The following is a 7921-nucleotide window of genomic DNA, read 5'->3' as shown; positions in this document are numbered from 1 at the left end:
TTTATATACTATACATATGGTAACTTCAATGCCAGTTATGAATAAATGCATTGCAACATAAGATATACAAGTATAAAAGAGTAAATACTTGAACATTGCATTGAATTGGAACATCAAACATTGAACATAAACAATCAAGTTAGCAAATAGTCAACATCAGGACATCCCCCCATCCTTGACGAAGGTGGCAGAATCTGGTGGCGCTACTGGGGATGGGGGAACGAAGTCCCCAAGTCCCTAGTGCATCCTCATCTTTGGGACATGGGGCAAACGGGGAGGGGGGGATGTGTCCTCGTGTTATTGCATATGGTATATGTATTCATGACTAGATTTCATTCTACACTTTTAGACTAGAACAAACTTTTAATCAATTTAATTAAAAAGAGAACACTATTTTCAAATAGACTATTAGATAGATTCTATAACACCAATTATTTAACATTATTCTTCAATTATTGAAATTATTCAATAGACTCGTTTGTTCAAACTTTGAAACATTACACTAGCTTTCCTATTCTCAACCCTAATTAGTTAATCTAAAGTGACTAACCTTATTTAATTGTAAAAATGCAGATCAATTTGAAAAGAAACATTATTTTGAAAAGAAGAGAGGAAGAAATCGTATCTATGAAAAAATAAAATACCATCTTTTTAATGCTAAGGAGATGGATTTTCAAATTGATAAACATTTCAAAATTTGAAGTGAAAATTTATCACACTCTTATTTAGCACAGTTGAGTTTTCACCCATAACTAAACTTCGAATGACTTTTTATCATCACATTTCACTCTAATTTGATTGCTAATGAAAGCAACATAGTTTGACCATGAGGTTTACCACATTGGCGATCCAGGAATAATCCAGTAATTCATCAGAGCAGTTTAAGCTCGATACGAACTATAGATAGTAAACAAATAAAATGCTAGAGAGAAATCAAATTCGACTGGTGAATAATGTATTGCATGAAATATTCAGCGGTTACGATTGTACACTTCAAAAATGTTCGTCTGAAACTAAAAGGTTTCGTAAGTGGAAGATTCCTCCATCAGAATGTGTTTTCTTATAATGCAATGATAACAAGATTGTCACAGGAGGGAAGCATTGATAAAGCACGTCAAATATTTGACGAAATGCCTGAACGGGATGTTGTTTCATGGAATGCACTAATGACAGGATATACGCAGAATCAGCGATTGCAGGAAGCACGCCTTGTGTTTGACAAAATGCCTATAAGAAATGAGATCTCCTCCATGATTATGATCACAGGATATTCCCGAAATGGCAGGATTGCAGATGCGCGGGAAATGTTTGACAAAATGTCAGAAAGAACCGTGGTTTCTTGTAATGCCATGATCTGTGCATATGCGAGAAATATGATGTTAGAGGATGCACGACAGGTTTTTGACGAAATGCCTGAACGAGATGTTGTTTCATGGAATGCTCTAATTACAGGCTACGCTCGGAGTGGAAGAATGGGTGAAGCGCAGAAACTGTTTGAAGAGGTGCAGAATCGAGACATAGTCTCGTGGAATTCTATGATTGAAGGATACCTTAAGAGTGGAAACAGCAAAGCGGCCTTAGAACACTTCTGTCGAATGTATCAGGCAGGTTGGAAACCGAACCAGTCCACTTTTACAAGCATTCTTAGTGCATGTTCAGGTTTTGAAGTTTATGACCAGGTCAGTTGTGTTCACGCGCTCATTCTTAAGATGGGGTTTCTGGTTAATGTTGTTGTTGGGACTGCTCTTATTAATTCGTACATCAAATGTGGTAATCTAGATTATGCTCGACGTGTGTTTGACGAAATGCCCGAGCGAAATGCAATTACATGGACAACTATGCTTGCAGGATACACTCAAGATGGAAAATTAGAAGAGGCATGCTATCTTTTCGATAAAACACCTGATGAAGTGTCAGAATCTTGGACTGTAATGATTACTGGATATGCAGAAAGGGGTAAGCTGGACTCTGCACGGGAATTATTTGATAAGATGCCACACAAATCTGTGGTAGCATGGAATTCCATGATCACAGCATATACCCAGAACGGAAGGTGGGATTGTGCACGCCAAATTTTTAACGAAATGCCTGAACGAGATGTGGTTTCATGGGCAGCTATGATTGCAGGTTGTGAACAGAACAATGACGCAGAGGAGGCTACGAGCTTTTTCTCCCAAATGCACAGAACGGGCGTGAAGCCAAACCAGTCCAGCTTTGCTAGTGTCCTCTGTGCATGTGCCAGTTTAGCGGCTTTGGAACAGGGCAAACAAATTCAAGCTCATAGTATCAAAACAGGATTCCAGTTGGATATAATAGTGGGTAATAACCTCATTACTATGTATTCAAAATGCAAGAGCATAGAAGAGACGTCTCAAGTATTTAACAAAATTCACACAAATCCCATGTCATTAGAGAGTGCTACGAATGCCGGATATGCCAAGAAGTGGAGGGTTGATGAGGCACGCAAAGTGTTCGAAAAGATGCCAGAAAAGAAATTGATCTCATGGACAGCGATGATTGCAGGCTATGCTCAGACTGGGGATGGTGAGGAGGCTTTAAAACTGTTCCGTAATATGCTATGGCAGGGCGTGAAACCAAATCAGTCCACTTTTACTGTTGTTCTCAGTGCATGTGCTAACCTAGCTGCTCTAGGACAAGGAAAGCAAATCCAGTCTCAAGTAATTAGGACAGGTTTTGAAAATGATGTCTTTCTGGGAAATTCTTTAATTACAATGTACGCTAAATGCGGGACAATAGATGCATGTCAAATATTTGAGCAAATGCCTGAAAAGGATTTGGTTTCATGGAATGCAATGATAGCAGGATATGCTCAACAAGGGCTTGGCATGGAGGCACTCCAGCTCTTTGAGAAGATGAAAAAATCACACACGCGTCCAGATGAAGTCACTTTTGTTGGCGTGCTGTCTGCGTGCAGCCATGCTGGTCTAGTTGAAGAAGGTTGGGAGTATTTTGATTCTATGAATAGAGATTATTGTATAATACCAGGGCCACATCACTATGCTTGCATGGTTGATCTTCTTGGTCGTTCTGGGCTTCTGAATGAGGCAAAAAACTTTATTAACAAGATGCCAACTGAACCAGATGCTGCAGTTTGGGGAGCTTTATTGGCCGCTTGCAGAATACACAGTAATGTGGAGCTAGGAAAGAATGCTGCTGAGCGCATTCATGAATTGGAACCGCAGAGTACTGGCATCTATGTGCTACTTTCAAATATCTATGCTGCAGCTGGGAGGTGGGATGATATGTCTAAGGTTAGAACAATGATGAAAGATCAAGGACTGAAGAAAGAGCCAGCTTGTAGTTGGATTGAAGTTAGTAACAATGTACATACATTTGTAACAGGAGATAGGACACATCCGCAATCAACAAAGATATATGCAACTCTAGAATGGTTGACTCGGCAAATGAAAGACCTAGGGTACGTGCCTGACAAAAACTTTGTGCTGCATGATGTAGAAGATGAGTTAAAGGAAACTATGCTTTTGCACCATAGTGAAAAACTGGCTATTGCTTTTGGGCTGATTAATATACCTTCAGGGATGCCTATAAGAATCATGAAGAATCTCCGTGTTTGTGGAGATTGCCATACCGCCACCAAATTTATATCTAAGATTGTTAAACATGAACTTATTATAAGAGATACTAATCGTTTTCATCACTTTAACAATGGATATTGTTCTTGTGGGGACTATTGGTGATGACAAATTAAGTGCAGTGAAAAGTGTTTAATTATTGAAAATGCTTCATGGATTGCTTCATCCTAGTGCTTCTTGTATGTGGATTATTGAGAGGGCACATGCATGATAGTTCAGGTGGACTTGGTTCACATTTTGCAGGGGTTTCCATGCAATTTTAAGGTTATTACATACAGCCATATTCATGAATAGCACGCTCAATGCATAGTCTCCAGATGGACAATTCATCCTCCCTGCATAGCTATTTCAGACAGGTACAGAATCCTCTCTGGGTAGCTTCAACAGGCATCATCTTGCTAACTATAGCACTAAGGTACTAATTGTATTGCTAATTTACTCCTGGCTACTGTTTGCCCAACAATCAATGCCAATCATTGCTTAAGATATAAACATAGCCGTGTGTTTCTCGTGTTTAACTTGTTGTACACGAGCATACATTTATTTCCAGAAGTACATTCACTCAACTCTATGTACTGTGAAAATTTTATGGGTAGTTTATTCATATATAGGCAATAGTGATCTTGTTATTGATCTGAAATGCAACCAACATGCAAAATCATGAATATATGTTGCCAACAGCTGCCCTTCATCATCCTGATGATGGATCATGGTGTGTGATCCAAAATGCTGATGCAAAAGAATGTTACACAACTGAATCCAGAAATCAAATGAAATAAACATCATGGTCCATGGAATTCTGACGAGTGTAACCATGAACATATGATTCCAACACAATCATGGATACAAACATGAAATGCTAGGAAACCGGGGAGGTTGGTTAGATGGTCTCACACATAAATATATATAGTAGCAGCAGGCGACAGGTCAACTAGGCAACAATCATACTCTTATCCACATGAATTCTTAAGAGTGAGGTCATATGGTATAGCCCACACAGCAGTTAGTATAACTCATTATGTATCAAAAACATACATAGTTATAGTCTCAGCACCTCATAAATTTGATTGCTTTTTCTCTAGAGTATGTGTAAGGAAACTCAGGTGCGGAAACAGCTTCCTACACTAATTTCATAAGGAAAGTATGATGCAAATCCTATTAAAATCTTCTACACTTACAGATTCAATATCATGTAAACAACAATATTGCAGCCAACCATGCATATAGAAAATAGACAGAGAAAAGAACACATAACACAAGGATTTGCCGGTGGGGAAAAACCTTTCGGTAAAACAACTCCACCCCTTCAGAACCTGCACAATGTATTATCTTCAACACGAGATTGCAATACACTTGCAATGCAAGTTCAACATCAACAACAGAAGACTCCAGTAGCTACTCGCAGTACCAACAATACACCTTTTTCGCATCGCATCTCTTTGCATCTCTTTCGCATCTAGTTGCCACATGTCTTCACCTGTCATTGAATCTTCCTAACATAGCTCTTACGTGTCATAGGGATCCGTCATAACCGTTTTAGTCATGATCTCCTTACACACAATTTAAGATGTCGACACATCAACATTATTTGCAAGAAATACATTTTACAAAACAAATAATAAGAATAGGAATTATACAAGGTTGAGACACCTTATTCCTAACAGTATGCTCTAAGGCTTACATTCATTCATAGTAAATTTCATATGTTTGCGGAAATTAGAAGACGCTATATAAGTATCATCATAGTTTTAGCACAACCCTTCATCATTCAACAAACTGGAGTGTATGGTCTTCATACATATAAACAGAACATCACCATACACTGGAATGAAGACATAAAGCATCATTGCTTCTGTTCATGATGTGTGATAGATCACTCTCATGGTGTCTGCTTGACATGCCAAAGATGTTTGTACATAAACAAGATCCATGTTTCGCCTTTGGGATATAGGCAGACTGGTGACAAAGGTGGCTCTTTCAGGTTTTGTTCCTTCCTCGCTAAGGGGAAAGATCTATTTGCATACAAATGGGAAAAAGAAACACCACCATAGACTATTGATCAATTCAGGGAAAAAGTATTAAAGACCTTTTATAAGGTATAGATGCAGGTTCAGACCATGAAAGTCATCTAGTGCATTGTGGCAATTGCTCTTTGGCCAAGACATTAGTCAAATTCCTGTTCATAAGATATGTATATGAAAATTGTGCCAACGTTAACAACGAGTTTATTTATAGATGATGTATTTTGCATGTAGGACACTGAGATTTGCATTATGAAATCTTTGTTAACCAAAGAAAAATAGATTTGCAAATACCATCAACTAACAAAGATTAGAATGACTAGGAAAATTTCTAGAATACAAATACCACTTTACTTTGATGAACGCTAAAGCAGATTGTCTTTAGGCATGTAAGAGTTTAGTCCATTTCATGCTGCTGCCATCTGACATTCAAAAACTAAATAAGCTAAGCAAATTGATAAGTTAAATAATTCCTGGGGACATAAATGTGGTTTTGGGGGAATAATATATTATGTCACACTTAGATAGTTCCATCTGATCCCAGTGAACTTCATCAACAACCCATATAAATAATGCTAATAAGTTGGCAGGTTTCTGTTGCTTATTGAGCCTGGGTTTCCTCCTCTTCAGGCATTTAGATACTGCTCTTTGCATTTTATTGCAATATATTAGTAAACAAAGCATCTTTTATTTTCAATTTGTGAGAAGAACAAGGTCAATTTCAATTAGTTTGTACGTGTAAAGACTGCCCCTGCAAAACCAATGCCACATCAACAATCTCCATAAAATGTGGAAAGTCTACAAGAGTCAAGGTCATTTGAATTTTGACCAGTCAACATTAAGTTTTAATTATCATTAAAATTAAAGAAATGCATACACTAGATACCAGATACTAATACTAGATACCAGAATACCAGGAGGGTTTGAACTGGGTGGCCAAACTGATATGAGCTCCAAAAGCTACTCAAGAAACATAAGTGCGGGAATATTGTAGGAGTGCTTTACCACCCTACCATGAAGCTGTTAAGCTTCCCTAGAATCTTTTCTGAAATGAAAGATACCCAGCCCGGCAACGAAATAGTCTAAACAAACAAAACTACGAGTAGTAATAGAACGTGCGGTTAAATGAATCATGTTCTAAAACCATTCACTAATATCATGGGTAGCCAAGTCAATGTATGAAAGAGAATCATCATTCTTTCAGTTCTCCAGAAGTATATCAAAAATCATATTCTAACTTATACAAGGAAAACAACACATTAACCACCATAATCAAAAGTAAACATTAATCAATCCAAGAATGAATGTGAAAATATGACATTTATCCAATAATGTAGACCTGCATGCCATACATCCTTCAATTTACATAATTCAAATAATGGCATTCAATGTTCAACACAAAATAGATCCATTTCAAGTATACATTCATGGGATCACTTTCTATTGCCAATAAAATAAATTCTATTATCATAACAAAGGGAAAAGATTATAAAAATGAAGACACTCTTGTCTCATCATGCCCATCATGAATGAAATATTCTATTCAATCACTTAGCAGAGAAAACTTTTAGCATTGTCTTTATCTAAGGTTTTATGCTAATGTACCACCTACACATAAGAAAATAGTCATGATTAATAAAAAGTTCAATGTCAGATTTAAGAACGTTGTGGTTACAATCTTGTTAAATAGATTTTGATAAATTTGTTTTATCTATCGCCATTTTATATAATCTGTGAGACCTATAGGTAATAGGCATTCATATAGAACAATTACACTTTCAGAGTCTTCAACGGTTTTCATAATTTCAACATAGTTAGAGGAGAAAGCCATTTGGATTTGTACAAATAGCATTTTCTTTTAATCTCAACCCGATATTGCATACATGGTTCTTGCTTACCAATTCATAGTTTATTCACAACAATTTTATAGGGAAACCCTAGTGGGGAAAATAAGATAGTAGTAGTGATTTTTGTATCAATTTTCATTTCTACCGTTCTCAGTGATTTCCATGTATATGGGAAATTGCCTTACTTTCTTAATCCAAAAACATGTCACATAACTCCGAGAGCACAATGGAAACAATTAATGAAGCTTGTTCTAATTTGATTGAATAAGACCATCGTATGAGTGGACATCCAAGTGGTTGCACTTCATACGCATAAAGAGAGCTCATAACACATGAAAAGGAGAGCATCCTTTATTTGATCCACAATACCATAGATCATAGTAAGGAAGGAAGGAACTAGCTTTGAGAACATTCAAGATACTCCATGGTGTCCTCCTAT

The 7921-nt window shown here is 37.1% G+C and overlaps 1 pseudogene across 1 annotated transcript; it reads left to right on the top strand.

Annotated features, from left to right (window-relative positions):
- The first annotated feature begins 668 nt into the window (after nucleotides 1-668).
- Nucleotides 669-4106, top strand: LOC149571430 (pentatricopeptide repeat-containing protein At2g22070 pseudogene; annotated as a pseudogene). Its single transcript, XR_016359814.1, has one exon. The product of XR_016359814.1 is annotated as a pentatricopeptide repeat-containing protein At2g22070 pseudogene (transcript).
- Nucleotides 4107-7921: the final 3815 nt, after the last annotated feature.

Source organism: Cupressus sempervirens, chromosome 2 (assembly GCF_028749045.1).
Source record: "Cupressus sempervirens isolate cs-2001-9-10 chromosome 2, ASM2874904v1, whole genome shotgun sequence".
NCBI classification, from domain to species: Eukaryota; Viridiplantae; Streptophyta; class Pinopsida; order Cupressales; family Cupressaceae; genus Cupressus; species Cupressus sempervirens.
Note: the sequence above shows the minus strand (reverse complement) of the source record. Positions and strands in the feature narration are given on the sequence as shown.